The sequence below is a fragment of the Phyllobates terribilis genome, unplaced genomic scaffold, assembly GCF_046119375.1.
Source record: "Phyllobates terribilis strain yellow unplaced genomic scaffold, ASM4611937v1 Scaffold_8__6_contigs__length_399053987, whole genome shotgun sequence".
NCBI classification, from domain to species: Eukaryota; Metazoa; Chordata; class Amphibia; order Anura; family Dendrobatidae; genus Phyllobates; species Phyllobates terribilis.
In genome coordinates, this window is record NW_027362768.1 from 346,991,857 (window position 1) to 347,008,838 (window position 16,982).

The 16,982-nt window shown below is 45.7% G+C and overlaps 13 non-coding genes and 1 pseudogene across 13 annotated transcripts; all 14 read left to right on the forward strand.

The window, feature by feature from the left end:
* The first annotated feature begins 190 nt into the window (after positions 1 to 190).
* LOC141158271 (U2 spliceosomal RNA) lies at positions 191 to 381 on the forward strand. The gene has a single exon (XR_012248304.1). It is a non-coding gene; the product is annotated as a U2 spliceosomal RNA (small nuclear RNA).
* A 1,119-nt stretch (positions 382 to 1,500) lies between these two features.
* On the forward strand, positions 1,501 to 1,691 carry LOC141158272 (U2 spliceosomal RNA). Its single transcript, XR_012248305.1, has one exon. It is a non-coding gene; the product is annotated as a U2 spliceosomal RNA (small nuclear RNA).
* A 1,122-nt stretch (positions 1,692 to 2,813) lies between these two features.
* Positions 2,814 to 3,004, forward strand: LOC141158273 (U2 spliceosomal RNA). The gene has a single exon (XR_012248306.1). It is a non-coding gene; the product is annotated as a U2 spliceosomal RNA (small nuclear RNA).
* Positions 3,005 to 4,121: 1,117 nt separating this feature from the next.
* Positions 4,122 to 4,312, forward strand: LOC141158274 (U2 spliceosomal RNA). The gene has a single exon (XR_012248307.1). It is a non-coding gene; the product is annotated as a U2 spliceosomal RNA (small nuclear RNA).
* A 1,116-nt stretch (positions 4,313 to 5,428) lies between these two features.
* On the forward strand, positions 5,429 to 5,619 carry LOC141158275 (U2 spliceosomal RNA). Its single transcript, XR_012248308.1, has one exon. It is a non-coding gene; the product is annotated as a U2 spliceosomal RNA (small nuclear RNA).
* Positions 5,620 to 6,738: 1,119 nt separating this feature from the next.
* Positions 6,739 to 6,929, forward strand: LOC141159208 (U2 spliceosomal RNA). The gene has a single exon (XR_012249219.1). It is a non-coding gene; the product is annotated as a U2 spliceosomal RNA (small nuclear RNA).
* A 1,118-nt stretch (positions 6,930 to 8,047) lies between these two features.
* LOC141160396 (U2 spliceosomal RNA) lies at positions 8,048 to 8,196 on the forward strand (annotated as a pseudogene).
* Positions 8,197 to 8,931: 735 nt separating this feature from the next.
* LOC141160182 (U2 spliceosomal RNA) lies at positions 8,932 to 9,117 on the forward strand. Its single transcript, XR_012250143.1, has one exon. It is a non-coding gene; the product is annotated as a U2 spliceosomal RNA (small nuclear RNA).
* A 1,116-nt stretch (positions 9,118 to 10,233) lies between these two features.
* LOC141157871 (U2 spliceosomal RNA) lies at positions 10,234 to 10,424 on the forward strand. The gene has a single exon (XR_012247909.1). It is a non-coding gene; the product is annotated as a U2 spliceosomal RNA (small nuclear RNA).
* A 1,121-nt stretch (positions 10,425 to 11,545) lies between these two features.
* LOC141158277 (U2 spliceosomal RNA) lies at positions 11,546 to 11,736 on the forward strand. The gene has a single exon (XR_012248310.1). It is a non-coding gene; the product is annotated as a U2 spliceosomal RNA (small nuclear RNA).
* Positions 11,737 to 12,855: 1,119 nt separating this feature from the next.
* Positions 12,856 to 13,046, forward strand: LOC141157882 (U2 spliceosomal RNA). The gene has a single exon (XR_012247920.1). It is a non-coding gene; the product is annotated as a U2 spliceosomal RNA (small nuclear RNA).
* Positions 13,047 to 14,167: 1,121 nt separating this feature from the next.
* On the forward strand, positions 14,168 to 14,358 carry LOC141158279 (U2 spliceosomal RNA). Its single transcript, XR_012248311.1, has one exon. It is a non-coding gene; the product is annotated as a U2 spliceosomal RNA (small nuclear RNA).
* Positions 14,359 to 15,476: 1,118 nt separating this feature from the next.
* On the forward strand, positions 15,477 to 15,667 carry LOC141158280 (U2 spliceosomal RNA). Its single transcript, XR_012248312.1, has one exon. It is a non-coding gene; the product is annotated as a U2 spliceosomal RNA (small nuclear RNA).
* A 1,118-nt stretch (positions 15,668 to 16,785) lies between these two features.
* Positions 16,786 to 16,976, forward strand: LOC141158281 (U2 spliceosomal RNA). The gene has a single exon (XR_012248313.1). It is a non-coding gene; the product is annotated as a U2 spliceosomal RNA (small nuclear RNA).
* The last annotated feature ends 6 nt before the right edge of the window (positions 16,977 to 16,982 follow it).

Sequence of the window (16,982 nt, forward strand, 5' to 3'; positions counted from 1 at the left end):
TGCTAAAAGAGGTGGAGTTATGCAGATCTAAAACGCGTGGATTGCAGCAGCAGCAAGCCGAAAAGTGCAGGCATGTGAGGGATCTAGAGGTTGACAGCATGTCTTCTTAACGGGAGTCCAGGTGGCCATCTCCACAAATGGACTTTTCAGAATCCTTGGGTGGCACCGTAGTCGGAAACCAATTCTGGTTATCGCTTCTCGGCCTTTTGGCTAAGATCAAGTGTAGTATCTGTTCTTATCAGTTTAATATCTGATACGTCCCCTATCTGGGGACCATATATTAAATGGATTTTTAGAACAGGGAGATGGAAAAAGAGCTTGCTCTGTCCACTCCACGCATTGACCTGGTATTGCAGTATCTCCAGGACCGGTGCACCCCTTCTTTAATGCAGTTTCTAAAATCAGAAAGAATTGAATTCAATGCTTTTTGTTCATTTGGCTTGTTTGTCGGATTTTGGGATGGACTCTTTGGCTTTGCTTTTCTTCTCCTCATTGGATTTTTCATGTTAAAAGTTGCAGAAGCCAGATGACAAGCTCATTTTGGTTCAACTTCAGCAACTGTGCATTGCATTGCCATGTAATGTAATGCAATGCTATCTATCTAGCTCTCCCTCTATACTTCCTTTTGGATAAACAGACATATTAGGCAAGCATTTTGGAGCTTTCACCTAAATAACTACAGGTGGTGAGATAAGCTGCACAATATAATTGACCTTTCAGTATATTGTTGCACACACACCATCTATTTAGCAAATGCCCTTGTTATCAACAGCAGCCTTTTAAACTCACCTGAGCTAACAGGTATGTGGGCTGGTTACTCTGCTGCGCTTAAAATTTCTTTTTTGGTTTGCTACAATGCCTTTTCTGAAACGTTGTCTCCCTCTGCTGGAACACTGACTTCTTTCATTTAATGCCTGCAGACTATAAAAGAGAAACCAACCCAAAAAGTTTGGTTGATTAGTCTGTGGCATTCTTTTAAACTGTTGCTTATGGCGGTCTCTGTGAGCTTCTCAGTGACATTCAGCCATCCAGGTATCCCGCCTGCAGTAGACGGAATGTGGCAATGGAACGCTGGCTGCGCGTGTCATAATAGGCTCTGAGCCTTTATATACCTGCGCACAGCAGCAGCCACCTTCAGTCTGCTGCTGAACAGCCAGCAGCAGCAGAAGCAGCAGGAGAGGTAATTAATCAGCAACCCTCCTGCTAAGGGTAGACAGCTGCTCGTTCCACCCCCCCCCCCGCCTTAAATGGTTCTCCTCCCTTCCAACGGTGTTGAGGCGGGTGGGAACAGCCGGGGGTTGAGGGTACTGTGCTAAAAGAGGTGGAGTTATGCAGATCTAAAACGCGTGGATTGCAGCAGCAGCAAGCCGAAAAGTGCAGGCATGTGAGGGATCTAGAGGTTGACAGCATGTCTTCTTAACGGGAGTCCAGGTGGCCATCTCCACAAATGGACTTTTCAGAATCCTTGGGTGGCACCGTAGTCGGAAACCAATTCTGGTTATCGCTTCTCGGCCTTTTGGCTAAGATCAAGTGTAGTATCTGTTCTTATCAGTTTAATATCTGATACGTCCCCTATCTGGGGACCATATATTAAATGGATTTTTAGAACAGGGAGATGGAAAAAGAGCTTGCTCTGTCCACTCCACGCATTGACCTGGTATTGCAGTATCTCCAGGACCGGTGCACCCCTTCTTTAATGCAGTTTCTAAAATCAGAAAGAATTGAATTCAATGCTTTTTGTTCATTTGGCTTGTTTGTCGGATTTTGGGATGGACTCTTTGGCTTTGCTTTTCTTCTCCTCATTGGATTTTTCATGTTAAAAGTTGCAGAAGCCAGATGACAAGCTCATTTTGGTTCAACTTCAGCAACTGTGCATTGCATTGCCATGTAATGTAATGCAATGCTATCTATCTAGCTCTCCCTCTATACTTCCTTTTGGATAAACAGACATATTAGGCAAGCATTTTGGAGCTTTCACCTAAATAACTACAGGTGGTGAGATAAGCTGCACAATATAATTGACCTTTCAGTATATTGTTGCACACACACCATCTATTTAGCAAATGCCCTTGTTATCAACAGCAGCCTTTTAAACTCACCTGAGCTAACAGGTATGTGAGCTGGTTACTCTGCTGCGCTTAAAATTTCTTTTTTGGTTTGCTACAATGCCTTTTCTGAAACGTTGTCTCCCTCTGCTGGAACACTGACTTCTTTCATTTAATGCCTGCAGACTATAAAAGAGAAACCAACCCAAAAAGTTTGGTTGATTAGTCTGTGGCATTCTTTTAAACTGTTGCTTATGGCGGTCTCTGTGAGCTTCTCAGTGACATTCAGCCATCCAGGTATCCCGCCTGCAGTAGACGGAATGTGGCAATGGAACGCTGGCTGCGCGTGTCATAATAGGCTCTGAGCCTTTATATACCTGCGCACAGCAGCAGCCACCTTCAGTCTGCTGCTGGACAGCCAGCAGCAGCAGCAGCAGCAGCAGGAGAGGTAATTATTCAGCAACCCTCCTGCTAAGGGTAGACAGCTGCTCGTTCCACTCCCCCCCCCGCCTTAATTGGTTCTCCTCCCTTCCAATGGTGTTGAAGCGGGTGGGAACAGCCGGGGGTTGAAGGTACTGTGCTAAAAGAGGTGGAGTTATGCAGATCTAAAACGCGTGGATTGCAGCAGCAGCAAGCCGAAAAGTGCAGACATGTGAGGGATCTAGAGGTTGACAGCATGTCTTCTTAACGGGAGTCCAGGTGGCCATCTCCACAAATGGACTTTTCAGAATCCTTGGGTGGCACCGTAGTCGGAAACCAATTCTGGTTATCGCTTCTCGGCCTTTTGGCTAAGATCAAGTGTAGTATCTGTTCTTATCAGTTTAATATCTGATACGTCCCCTATCTGGGGACCATATATTAAATGGATTTTTAGAACAGGGAGATGGAAAAAGAGCTTGCTCTGTCCACTCCACGCATTGACCTGGTATTGCAGTATCTCCAGGACCGGTGCACCCCTTCTTTAATGCAGTTTCTAAAATCAGAAAGAATTGAATTCAATGCTTTTTGTTCATTTGGCTTGTTTGTCGGATTTTGGGATGGACTCTTTGGCTTTGCTTTTCTTCTCCTCATTGGATTTTTCATGTTAAAAGTTGCAGAAGCCAGATGACAAGCTCATTTTGGTTCAACTTCAGCAACTGTGCATTGCATTGCCATGTAATGTAATGCAATGCTATCTATCTAGCTCTCCCTCTATACTTCCTTTTGGATAAACAGACATATTAGGCAAGCATTTTGGAGCTTTCACCTAAATAACTACAGGTGGTGAGATAAGCTGCACAATATAATTGACCTTTCAGTATATTGTTGCACACACACCATCTATTTAGCAAATGCCCTTGTTATCAACAGCAGCCTTTTAAACTCACCTGAGCTAACACGTATGTGAGCTGGTTACTCTGCTGCGCTTAAAATTTCTTTTTTGGTTTGCTACAATGCCTTTTCTGAAACGTTGTCTCCCTCTGCTGGAACACTGACTTCTTTCATTTAATGCCTGCAGACTATAAAAGAGAAACCAACCCAAAAAGTTTGGTTGATTAGTCTGTGGCATTCTTTTAAACTGTTGCTTATGGCGGTCTCTGTGAGCTTCTCAGTGACATTCAGCCATCCAGGTATCCCGCCTGCAGTAGACGGAATGTGGCAATGGAACGCTGGCTGCGCGTGTCATAATAGGCTCTGAGCCTTTATATACCTGCGCACAGCAGCAGCCACCTTCAGTCTGCTGCTGGACAGCCAGCAGCAGCAGCAGCAGGAGAGGTAATTAATCAGCAACCCTCCTGCTAAGGGTAGACAGCTGCTCGTTCCACCCCCCCCCCCCGCCTTAATTGGTTCTCCTCCCTTCCAACGGTGTTGAGGCGGGTGGGAACAGCCGGGGGTTGAGGGTACTGTGCTAAAAGAGGTGGAGTTATGCAGATCTAAAACGCGTGGATTGCAGCTGCAGCAAGCCGAAAAGTGCAGGCATGTGAGGGATCTAGAGGTTGACAGCATGTCTTCTTAACGGGAGTCCAGGTGGCCATCTCCACAAATGGACTTTTCAGAATCCTTGGGTGGCACCGTAGTCGGAAACCAATTCTGGTTATCGCTTCTCGGCCTTTTGGCTAAGATCAAGTGTAGTATCTGTTCTTATCAGTTTAATATCTGATACGTCCCCTATCTGGGGACCATATATTAAATGGATTTTTAGAACAGGGAGATGGAAAAAGAGCTTGCTCTGTCCACTCCACGCATTGACCTGGTATTGCAGTATCTCCAGGACCGGTGCACCCCTTCTTTAATGCAGTTTCTAAAATCAGAAAGAATTGAATTCAATGCTTTTTGTTCATTTGGCTTGTTTGTCGGATTTTGGGATGGACTCTTTGGCTTTGCTTTTCTTCTCCTCATTGGATTTTTCATGTTAAAAGTTGCAGAAGCCAGATGACAAGCTCATTTTGGTTCAACTTCAGCAACTGTGCATTGCATTGCCATGTAATGTAATGCAATGCTATCTATCTAGCTCTCCCTCTATACTTCCTTTTGGATAAACAGACATATTAGGCAAGCATTTTGGAGCTTTCACCTAAATAACTACAGGTGGTGAGATAAGCTGCACAATATAATTGACCTTTCAGTATATTGTTGCACACACACCATCTATTTAGCAAATGCCCTTGTTATCAACAGCAGCCTTTTAAACTCACCTGAGCTAACAGGTATGTGAGCTGGTTACTCTGCTGCGCTTAAAATTTCTTTTTTGGTTTGCTACAATGCCTTTTCTGAAACGTTGTCTCCCTCTGCTGGAACACTGACTTCTTTCATTTAATGCCTGCAGACTATAAAAGAGAAACCAACCCAAAAAGTTTGGTTGATTAGTCTGTGGCATTCTTTTAAACTGTTGCTTATGGCGGTCTCTGTGAGCTTCTCAGTGACATTCAGCCATCCAGGTATCCCGCCTGCAGTAGACGGAATGTGGCAATGGAACGCTGGCTGCGCGTGTCATAATAGGCTCTGAGCCTTTATATACCTGCGCACAGCAGCAGCCACCTTCAGTCTGCTGCTGGACAGCCAGCAGCAGCAGCAGCAGGAGACGTAATTAATCAGCAACCCTCCTGCTAAGGGTAGACAGCTGCTCGTTCCACCCCCCCCCCCGCCTTAATTGGTTCTCCTCCCTTCCAACGGTGTTGAGGCGGGTGGGAACAGCCGGGGGTTGAGGGTACTGTGCTAAAAGAGGTGGAGTTATGCAGATCTAAAACGCGTGGATTGCAGCAGCAGCAAGCCGAAAAGTGCAGGCATGTGAGGGATCTAGAGGTTGACAGCATGTCTTCTTAACGGGAGTCCAGGTGGCCATCTCCACAAATGGACTTTTCAGAATCCTTGGGTGGCACCGTAGTCGGAAACCAATTCTGGTTATCGCTTCTCGGCCTTTTGGCTAAGATCAAGTGTAGTATCTGTTCTTATCAGTTTAATATCTGATACGTCCCCTATCTGGGGACCATATATTAAATGGATTTTTAGAACAGGGAGATGGAAAAAGAGCTTGCTCTGTCCACTCCACGCATTGACCTGGTATTGCAGTATCTCCAGGACCGGTGCACCCCTTCTTTAATGCAGTTTCTAAAATCAGAAAGAATTGAATTCAATGCTTTTTGTTCATTTGGCTTGTTTGTCGGATTTTGGGATGGACTCTTTGGCTTTGCTTTTCTTCTCCTCATTGGATTTTTCATGTTAAAAGTTGCAGAAGCCAGATGACAAGCTCATTTTGGTTCAACTTCAGCAACTGTGCATTGCATTGCCATGTAATGTAATGCAATGCTATCTATCTAGCTCTCCCTCTATACTTCCTTTTGGATAAACAGACATATTAGGCAAGCATTTTGGAGCTTTCACCTAAATAACTACAGGTGGTGAGATAAGCTGCACAATATAATTGACCTTTCAGTATATTGTTGCACACACACCATCTATTTAGCAAATGCCCTTGTTATCAACAGCAGCCTTTTAAACTCACCTGAGCTAACAGGTATGTGAGCTGGTTACTCTGCTGCGCTTAAAATTTCTTTTTTGGTTTGCTACAATGCCTTTTCTGAAACGTTGTCTCCCTCTGCTGGAACACTGACTTCTTTCATTTAATGCCTGCAGACTATAAAAGAGAAACCAACCCAAAAAGTTTGGTTGATTAGTCTGTGGCATTCTTTTAAACTGTTGCTTATGGCGGTCTCTGTGAGCTTCTCAGTGACATTCAGCCATCCAGGTATCCCGCCTGCAGTAGACGGAATGTGGCAATGGAACGCTGGCTGCGCGTGTCATAATAGGCTCTGAGCCTTTATATACCTGCGCACAGCAGCAGCCACCTTCAGTCTGCTGCTGGACAGCCAGCAGCAGCAGCAGCAGCAGGAGAGGTAATTAATCAGCAACCCTCCTGCTAAGGGTAGACAGCTGCTCGTTCCACCCCCCCCCCCGCCTTAATTGGTTCTCCTCCCTTCCAACGGTGTTGAGGCGGGTGGGAACAGCCGGGGGTTGAGGGTACTGTGCTAAAAGAGGTGGAGTTATGCAGATCTAAAACGCGTGGATTGCAGCAGCAGCAAGCCGAAAAGTGCAGGCATGTGAGGGATCTAGAGGTTGACAGCATGTCTTCTTAACGGGAGTCCAGGTGGCCATCTCCACAAATGGACTTTTCGGAATCCTTGGGTGGCACCGTAGTCGGAAACCAATTCTGGTTATCGCTTCTCGGCCTTTTGGCTAAGATCAAGTGTAGTATCTGTTCTTATCAGTTTAATATCTGATACGTCCCCTATCTGGGGACTATATATTAAATGGATTTTTAGAACAGGGAGATGGAAAAAGAGCTTGCTCTGTCCACTCCACGCATTGACCTGGTATTGCAGTATCTCCAGGACCGGTGCACCCCTTCTTTAATGCAGTTTCTAAAATCAGAAAGAATTGAATTCAATGCTTTTTGTTCATTTGGCTTGTTTGTCGGATTTTGGGATGGACTCTTTGGCTTTGCTTTTCTTCTCCTCATTGGATTTTTCATGTTAAAAGTTGCAGAAGCCAGATGACAAGCTCATTTTGGTTCAACTTCAGCAACTGTGCATTGCATTGCCATGTAATGTAATGCAATGCTATCTATCTAGCTCTCCCTCTATACTTCCTTTTGGATAAACAGACATATTAGGCAAGCATTTTGGAGCTTTCACCTAAATAACTACAGGTGGTGAGATAAGCTGCACAATATAATTGACCTTTCAGTATATTGTTGCACACACACCAACTATTTAGCAAATGCCCTTGTTATCAACAGCAGCCTTTTAAACTCACCTGAGCTAACAGGTATGTGAGCTGGTTACTCTGCTGCGCTTAAAATTTCTTTTTTGGTTTGCTACAATGCCTTTTCTGAAACGTTGTCTCCCTCTGCTGGAACACTGACTTCTTTCATTTAATGCCTGCAGACTATAAAAGAGAAACCAACCCAAAAAGTTTGGTTGATTAGTCTGTGGCATTCTTTTAAACTGTTGCTTATGGCGGTCTCTGTGAGCTTCTCAGTGACATTCAGCCATCCAGGTATCCCGCCTGCAGTAGACGGAATGTGGCAATGGAACGCTGGCTGCGCGTGTCATAATAGGCTCTGAGCCTTTATATACCTGCGCCCAGCAGCAGCCACCTTCAGTCTGCTGCTGGACAGCCAGCAGCAGCAGCAGCAGGAGAGGTAATTAATCAGCAACCCTCCTGCTAAGGGTAGACAGCTGCTCGTTCCACCCCCCCCCCCCCGCCTTAATTGGTTCTCCTCCCTTCCAACGGTGTTGAGGCGGGTGGGAACAGCTGGGGGTTGAGGGTACTGTGCTAAAAGAGGTGGAGTTATGCAGATCTAAAACGCGTGGATTGCAGCAGCAGCAAGCCGAAAAGTGCAGGCATGTGAGGGATCTAGAGGTTGACAGCATGTCTTCTTAACGGGAGTCCAGGTGGCCATCTCCACAAATGGACTTTTCAGAATCCTTGGGTGGCACCGTAGTCGGAAACCAATTCTGGTTATCGCTTCTCGGCCTTTTGGCTAAGATCAAGTGTAGTATCTTTCGAAAAGGCGGTTTTGGATGTTGGCCGCCCTAGTAGATTGATACATTATGCACACTGGGGCTTAGGCGCTTGTTAGTACGACAGTTGGCTAATATAGTCATCTGGTGGAAAGCATGGCCCCCCAGGATCGACGCCATTGGGCCGGGGAAGATCGAAAGCCCGAAGTGTGAAGTGCCCCAGGAGTGGTGACCCTGGGGTGCCTTAACTCACTGGGATTGGGAACCCCACTTGAGTTTATGGCACATTTGCACTAGCACTTCAATATTTCTTTCTTCACACACACCCTTATTCCGGGCCTTCTGGCCTTAGGATGGGGAATTTTTCAATTCCCGGTCGAAGGTCCGGGCAGTATTATACTGTGAAACCTTCACTATTTATTTAATTTTTTTTGTCACTGTGTGTCCACTTTTTCACGTGTGTCCACGTCCTTACTAGGATTTTGTCGGGATGCGGTTCCCTTACGGGTTCCTCTCTTGGCAGGTCTAGGGGGGGAGTGTGTGGCCATCAGGTTCCGCTCCCCCCTGAACCCCCCTGGCTCTCCTCTTTCGGGAGGAGAGCGTTGTTGGCTCCCCTCTTCCGGGAGGGGAGCACAGTCTTTGGCTCCCAGTGCCTTGCTCGGGTGAGAACTCGGGCAGGTATTGGGGGTAAGATTGGGTCGCCTCTGGCTCCGGCTGGAGGTGGCTATTTGTCCCTGTTCCTCGCTGTGGCCTTCTGGCTCGGAGGGATGGGGAATGGTTTGGGGGACCCTTCTCCTTTTGGAGAGGGTTTCAAGAAGATCAGCATCCTAGTGCACTTTTTTTGTGGCACCTGTCACTTTTTTAAGCGCACTCGGGTTTTGTACACGAATTCGGGCTTTCGATAAAAAAAAAAAAAATCTGTTCTTATCAGTTTAATATCTGATACGTCCCCTATCTGGGGACCATATATTAAATGGATTTTTAGAACAGGGAGATGGAAAAAGAGCTTGCTCTGTCCACTCCACGCATTGACCTGGTATTGCAGTATCTCCAGGACCGGTGCACCCCTTCTTTAATGCAGTTTCTAAAATCAGAAAGAATTGAATTCAATGCTTTTTGTTCATTTGGCTTGTTTGTCGGATTTTGGGATGGACTCTTTGGCTTTGCTTTTCTTCTCCTCATTGGATTTTTCATGTTAAAAGTTGCAGAAGCCAGATGACAAGCTCATTTTGGTTCAACTTCAGCAACTGTGCATTGCATTGCCATGTAATGTAATGCAATGCTATCTATCTAGCTCTCCCTCTATACTTCCTTTTGGATAAACAGACATATTAGGCAAGCATTTTGGAGCTTTCACCTAAATAACTACAGGTGGTGAGATAAGCTGCACAATATAATTGACCTTTCAGTATATTGTTGCACACACACCATCTATTTAGCAAATGCCCTTGTTATCAACAGCAGCCTTTTAAACTCACCTGAGCTAACAGGTATGTGAGCTGGTTACTCTGCTGCGCTTAAAATTTCTTTTTTGGTTTGCTACAATGCCTTTTCTGAAACGTTGTCTCCCTCTGCTGGAACACTGACTTCTTTCATTTAATGCCTGCAGACTATAAAAGAGAAACCAACCCAAAAAGTTTGGTTGATTAGTCTGTGGCATTCTTTTAAACTGTTGCTTATGGCGGTCTCTGTGAGCTTCTCAGTGACATTCAGCCATCCAGGTATCCCGCCTGCAGTAGATGGAATGTGGCAATGGAACGCTGGCTGCGCGTGTCATAATAGGCTCTGAGCCTTTATATACCTGCGCACAGCAGCAGCCACCTTCAGTCTGCTGCTGGACAGCCAGCAGCAGCAGCAGCAGGAGAGGTAATTAATCAGCAACCCTCCTGCTAAGGGTAGACAGCTGCTCGTTCCACCCCCCCCCCCGCCTTAAATGGTTCTCCTCCCTTCCAACGGTGTTGAGGCGGGTGGGAACAGCCGGGGGTTGAGGGTACTGTGCTAAAAGAGGTGGAGTTATGCAGATCTAAAACGCGTGGATTGCAGCAGCAGCAAGCCGAAAAGTGCAGGCATGTGAGGGATCTAGAGGTTGACAGCATGTCTTCTTAACGGGAGTCCAGGTGGCCATCTCCACAAATGGACTTTTCAGAATCCTTGGGTGGCACCGTAGTCGGAAACCAATTCTGGTTATCGCTTCTCGGCCTTTTGGCTAAGATCAAGTGTAGTATCTGTTCTTATCAGTTTAATATCTGATACGTCCCCTATCTGGGGACCATATATTAAATAGATTTTTAGAACAGGGAGATGGAAAAAGAGCTTGCTCTGTCCACTCCACGCATTGACCTGGTATTGCAGTATCTCCAGGACCGGTGCACCCCTTCTTTAATGCAGTTTCTAAAATCAGAAAGAATTGAATTCAATGCTTTTTGTTCATTTGGCTTGTTTGTCGGATTTTGGGATGGACTCTTTGGCTTTGCTTTTCTTCTCCTCATTGGATTTTTCATGTTAAAAGTTGCAGAAGCCAGATGACAAGCTCATTTTGGTTCAACTTCAGCAACTGTGCATTGCATTGCCATGTAATGTAATGCAATGCTATCTATCTAGCTCTCCCTCTATACTTCCTTTTGGATAAACAGACATATTAGGCAAGCATTTTGGAGCTTTCACCTAAATAACTACAGGTGGTGAGATAAGCTGCACAATATAATTGACCTTTCAGTATATTGTTGCACACACACCATCTATTTAGCAAATGCCCTTGTTATCAACAGCAGCCTTTTAAACTCACCTGAGCTAACAGGTATGTGAGCTGGTTACTCTGCTGCGCTTAAAATTTCTTTTTTGGTTTGCTACAATGCCTTTTCTGAAATGTTGTCTCCCTCTGCTGGAACACTGACTTCTTTCATTTAATGCCTGCAGACTATAAAAGAGAAACCAACCCAAAAAGTTTGGTTGATTAGTCTGTGGCATTCTTTTAAACTGTTGCTTATGGCGGTCTCTGTGAGCTTCTCAGTGACATTCAGCCATCCAGGTATCCCGCCTGCAGTAGACGGAATGTGGCAATGGAACGCTGGCTGCGCGTGTCATAATAGGCTCTGAGCCTTTATATACCTGCGCACAGCAGCAGCCACCTTCAGTCTGCTGCTGGACAGCCAGCAGCAGCAGCAGCAGCAGGAGAGGTAATTAATCAGCAACCCTCCTGCTAAGGGTAGACAGCTGCTCGTTCCACCCCCCCCCCCCCGCCTTAATTGGTTCTCCTCCCTTCCAACGGTGTTGAGGCGGGTGGGAACAGCCGGGGGTTGAGGGTACTGTGCTAAAAGAGGTGGAGTTATGCAGATCTAAAACGCGTGGATTGCAGCAGCAGCAAGCCGAAAAGTGCAGGCATGTGAGGGATCTAGAGGTTGACAGCATGTCTTCTTAACGGGAGTCCAGGTGGCCATCTCCACAAATATACTTTTCAGAATCCTTGGGTGGCACCGTAGTCGGAAACCAATTCTGGTTATCGCTTCTCGGCCTTTTGGCTAAGATCAAGTGTAGTATCTGTTCTTATCAGTTTAATATCTGATACGTCCCCTATCTGGGGACCATATATTAAATGGATTTTTAGAACAGGGAGATGGAAAAAGAGCTTGCTCTGTCCACTCCACGCATTGACCTGGTATTGCAGTATCTCCAGGACCGGTGCACCCCTTCTTTAATGCAGTTTCTAAAATCAGAAAGAATTGAATTCAATGCTTTTTGTTCATTTGGCTTGTTTGTCGGATTTTGGGATGGACTCTTTGGCTTTGCTTTTCTTCTCCTCATTGGATTTTTCATGTTAAAAGTTGCAGAAGCCAGATGACAAGCTCATTTTGGTTCAACTTCAGCAACTGTGCATTGCATTGCCATGTAATGTAATGCAATGCTATCTATCTAGCTCTCCCTCTATACTTCCTTTTGGATAAACAGACATATTAGGCAAGCATTTTGGAGCTTTCACCTAAATAACTACAGGTGGTGAGATAAGCTGCACAATATAATTGACCTTTCAGTATATTGTTGCACACACACCATCTATTTAGCAAATGCCCTTGTTATCAACAGCAGCCTTTTAAACTCACCTGAGCTAACAGGTATGTGAGCTGGTTACTCTGCTGCGCTTAAAATTTCTTTTTTGGTTTGCTACAATGCCTTTTCTGAAACGTTGTCTCCCTCTGCTGGAACACTGACTTCTTTCATTTAATGCCTGCAGACTATAAAAGAGAAACCAACCCAAAAAGTTTGGTTGATTAGTCTGTGGCATTCTTTTAAACTGTTGCTTATGGCGGTCTCTGTGAGCTTCTCAGTGACATTCAGCCATCCAGGTATCCCGCCTGCAGTAGACGGAATGTGGCAATGGAACGCTGGCTGCGCGTGTCATAATAGGCTCTGAGCCTTTATATACCTGCGCACAGCAGCAGCCACCTTCAGTCTGCTGCTGGACAGCCAGCAGCAGCAGCAGCAGCAGGAGAGGTAATTAATCAGCAACCCTCCTGCTAAGGGTAGACAGCTGCTCGTTCCACCCCCCCCCCCGCCTTAATTGGTTCTCCTCCCTTCCAACGGTGTTGAGGCGGGTGGGAACAGCCGGGGGTTGAGGGTACTGTGCTAAAAGAGGTGGAGTTATGCAGATCTAAAACGCGTGGATTGCAGCAGCAGCAAGCCGAAAAGTGCAGGCATGTGAGGGATCTAGAGGTTGACAGCATGTCTTCTTAACGGGAGTCCAGGTGGCCATCTCCACAAATGGACTTTTCAGAATCCTTGGGTGGCACCGTAGTCGGAAACCAATTCTGGTTATCGCTTCTCGGCCTTTTGGCTAAGATCAAGTGTAGTATCTGTTCTTATCAGTTTAATATCTGATACGTCCCCTATCTGGGGACCATATATTAAATAGATTTTTAGAACAGGGAGATGGAAAAAGAGCTTGCTCTGTCCACTCCACGCATTGACCTGGTATTGCAGTATCTCCAGGACCGGTGCACCCCTTCTTTAATGCAGTTTCTAAAATCAGAAAGAATTGAATTCAATGCTTTTTGTTCATTTGGCTTGTTTGTCGGATTTTGGGATGGACTCTTTGGCTTTGCTTTTCTTCTCCTCATTGGATTTTTCATGTTAAAAGTTGCAGAAGCCAGATGACAAGCTCATTTTGGTTCAACTTCAGCAACTGTGCATTGCATTGCCATGTAATGTAATGCAATGCTATCTATCTAGCTCTCCCTCTATACTTCCTTTTGGATAAACAGACATATTAGGCAAGCATTTTGGAGCTTTCACCTAAATAACTACAGGTGGTGAGATAAGCTGCACAATATAATTGACCTTTCAGTATATTGTTGCACACACACCATCTATTTAGCAAATGCCCTTGTTATCAACAGCAGCCTTTTAAACTCACCTGAGCTAACAGGTATGTGAGCTGGTTACTCTGCTGCGCTTAAAATTTCTTTTTTGGTTTGCTACAATGCCTTTTCTGAAATGTTGTCTCCCTCTGCTGGAACACTGACTTCTTTCATTTAATGCCTGCAGACTATAAAAGAGAAACCAACCCAAAAAGTTTGGTTGATTAGTCTGTGGCATTCTTTTAAACTGTTGCTTATGGCGGTCTCTGTGAGCTTCTCAGTGACATTCAGCCATCCAGGTATCCCGCCTGCAGTAGACGGAATGTGGCAATGGAACGCTGGCTGCGCGTGTCATAATAGGCTCTGAGCCTTTATATACCTGCGCACAGCAGCAGCCACCTTCAGTCTGCTGCTGGACAGCCAGCAGCAGCAGCAGCAGCAGGAGAGGTAATTAATCAGCAACCCTCCTGCTAAGGGTAGACAGCTGCTCGTTCCACCCCCCCCCCCCCGCCTTAATTGGTTCTCCTCCCTTCCAACGGTGTTGAGGCGGGTGGGAACAGCCGGGGGTTGAGGGTACTGTGCTAAAAGAGGTGGAGTTATGCAGATCTAAAACGCGTGGATTGCAGCAGCAGCAAGCCGAAAAGTGCAGGCATGTGAGGGATCTAGAGGTTGACAGCATGTCTTCTTAACGGGAGTCCAGGTGGCCATCTCCACAAATATACTTTTCAGAATCCTTGGGTGGCACCGTAGTCGGAAACCAATTCTGGTTATCGCTTCTCGGCCTTTTGGCTAAGATCAAGTGTAGTATCTGTTCTTATCAGTTTAATATCTGATACGTCCCCTATCTGGGGACCATATATTAAATGGATTTTTAGAACAGGGAGATGGAAAAAGAGCTTGCTCTGTCCACTCCACGCATTGACCTGGTATTGCAGTATCTCCAGGACCGGTGCACCCCTTCTTTAATGCAGTTTCTAAAATCAGAAAGAATTGAATTCAATGCTTTTTGTTCATTTGGCTTGTTTGTCGGATTTTGGGATGGACTCTTTGGCTTTGCTTTTCTTCTCCTCATTGGATTTTTCATGTTAAAAGTTGCAGAAGCCAGATGACAAGCTCATTTTGGTTCAACTTCAGCAACTGTGCATTGCATTGCCATGTAATGTAATGCAATGCTATCTATCTAGCTCTCCCTCTATACTTCCTTTTGGATAAACAGACATATTAGGCAAGCATTTTGGAGCTTTCACCTAAATAACTACAGGTGGTGAGATAAGCTGCACAATATAATTGACCTTTCAGTATATTGTTGCACACACACCATCTATTTAGCAAATGCCCTTGTTATCAACAGCAGCCTTTTAAACTCACCTGAGCTAACAGGTATGTGAGCTGGTTACTCTGCTGCGCTTAAAATTTCTTTTTTGGTTTGCTACAATGCCTTTTCTGAAACGTTGTCTCCCTCTGCTGGAACACTGACTTCTTTATTTAATGCCTGCAGACTATAAAAGAGAAACCAACCCAAAAAGTTTGGTTGATTAGTCTGTGGCATTCTTTTAAACTGTTGCTTATGGCGGTCTCTGTGAGCTTCTCAGTGACATTCATCCATCCAGGTATTCCGCCTGCAGTAGACGGAATGTGGCAATGGAACGCTGGCTGCGCGTGTCATAATAGGCTCTGAGCCTTTATATACCTGCGCACAGCAGCAGCCACCTTCAGTCTGCTGCTGGACAGCCAGCAGCAGCAGCAGCAGCAGGAGAGGTAATTAATCAGCAACCCTCCTGCTAAGGGTAGACAGCTGCTCGTTCCACCCCCCCCCCCGCCTTAATTGGTTCTCCTCCCTTCCAACGGTGTTGAGGCGGGTGGGAACAGCCGGGGGTTGAGGGTACTGTGCTAAAAGAGGTGGAGTTATGCAGATCTAAAACGCGTGGATTGCAGCAGCAGCAAGCCGAAAAGTGCAGGCATGTGAGGGATCTAGAGGTTGACAGCATGTCTTCTTAACGGGAGTCCAGGTGGCCATCTCCACAAATGGACTTTTCAGAATCCTTGGGTGGCACCGTAGTCGGAAACCAATTCTGGTTATCGCTTCTCGGCCTTTTGGCTAAGATCAAGTGTAGTATCTGTTCTTATCAGTTTAATATCTGATACGTCCCCTATCTGGGGACCATATATTAAATGGATTTTTAGAACAGGGAGATGGAAAAAGAGCTTGCTCTGTCCACTCCACGCATTGACCTGGTATTGCAGTATCTCCAGGACCGGTGCACCCCTTCTTTAATGCAGTTTCTAAAATCAGAAAGAATTGAATTCAATGCTTTTTGTTCATTTGGCTTGTTTGTCGGATTTTGGGATGGACTCTTTGGCTTTGCTTTTCTTCTCCTCATTGGATTTTTCATGTTAAAAGTTGCAGAAGCCAGATGACAAGCTCATTTTGGTTCAACTTCAGCAACTGTGCATTGCATTGCCATGTAATGTAATGCAATGCTATCTATCTAGCTCTCCCTCTATACTTCCTTTTGGATAAACAGACATATTAGGCAAGCATTTTGGAGCTTTCACCTAAATAACTACAGGTGGTGAGATAAGCTGCTCAATATAATTGACCTTTCAGTATATTGTTGCACACACACCATCTATTTAGCAAATGCCCTTGTTATCAACAGCAGCCTTTTAAACTCACCTGAGCTAACAGGTATGTGAGCTGGTTACTCTGCTGCGCTTAAAATTTCTTTTTTGGTTTGCTACAATGCCTTTTCTGAAATGTTGTCTCCCTCTGCTGGAACACTGACTTCTTTCATTTAATGCCTGCAGACTATAAAAGAGAAACCAACCCAAAAAGTTTGGTTGATTAGTCTGTGGCATTCTTTTAAACTGTTGCTTATGGCGCTCTCTGTGAGCTTCTCAGTGACATTCAGCCATCCAGGTATCCCGCCTGCAGTAGACGGAATGTGGCAATGGAACGCTGGCTGCGCGTGTCATAATAGGCTCTGAGCCTTTATATACCTGCGCACAGCAGCAGCCACCTTCAGTCTGCTGCTGGACAGCCAGCAGCAGCAGCAGCAGCAGGAGAGGTAATTAATCAGCAACCCTCCTGCTAAGGGTAGACAGCTGCTCGTTCCACCCCCCCCCCGCCTTAATTGGTTCTCCTCCCTTCCAACGGTGTTGAGGCGGGTGGGAACAGCCGGGGGTTGAGGGTACTGTGCTAAAAGAGGTGGAGTTATGCAGATCTAAAACGCGTGGATTGCAGCAGCAGCAAGCCGAAAAGTGCAGGCATGTGAGGGATCTAGAGGTTGACAGCATGTCTTCTTAACGGGAGTCCAGGTGGCCATCTCCACAAATGGACTTTTCAGAATCCTTGGGTGGCACCGTAGTCGGAAACCAATTCTGGTTATCGCTTCTCGGCCTTTTGGCTAAGATCAAGTGTAGTATCTGTTCTTATCAGTTTAATATCTGATACGTCCCCTATCTGGGGACCATATATTAAATGGATTTTTAGAACAGGGAGATGGAAAAAGAGCTTGCTCTGTCCACTCCACGCATTGACCTGGTATTGCAGTATCTCCAGGACCGGTGCACCCCTTCTTTAA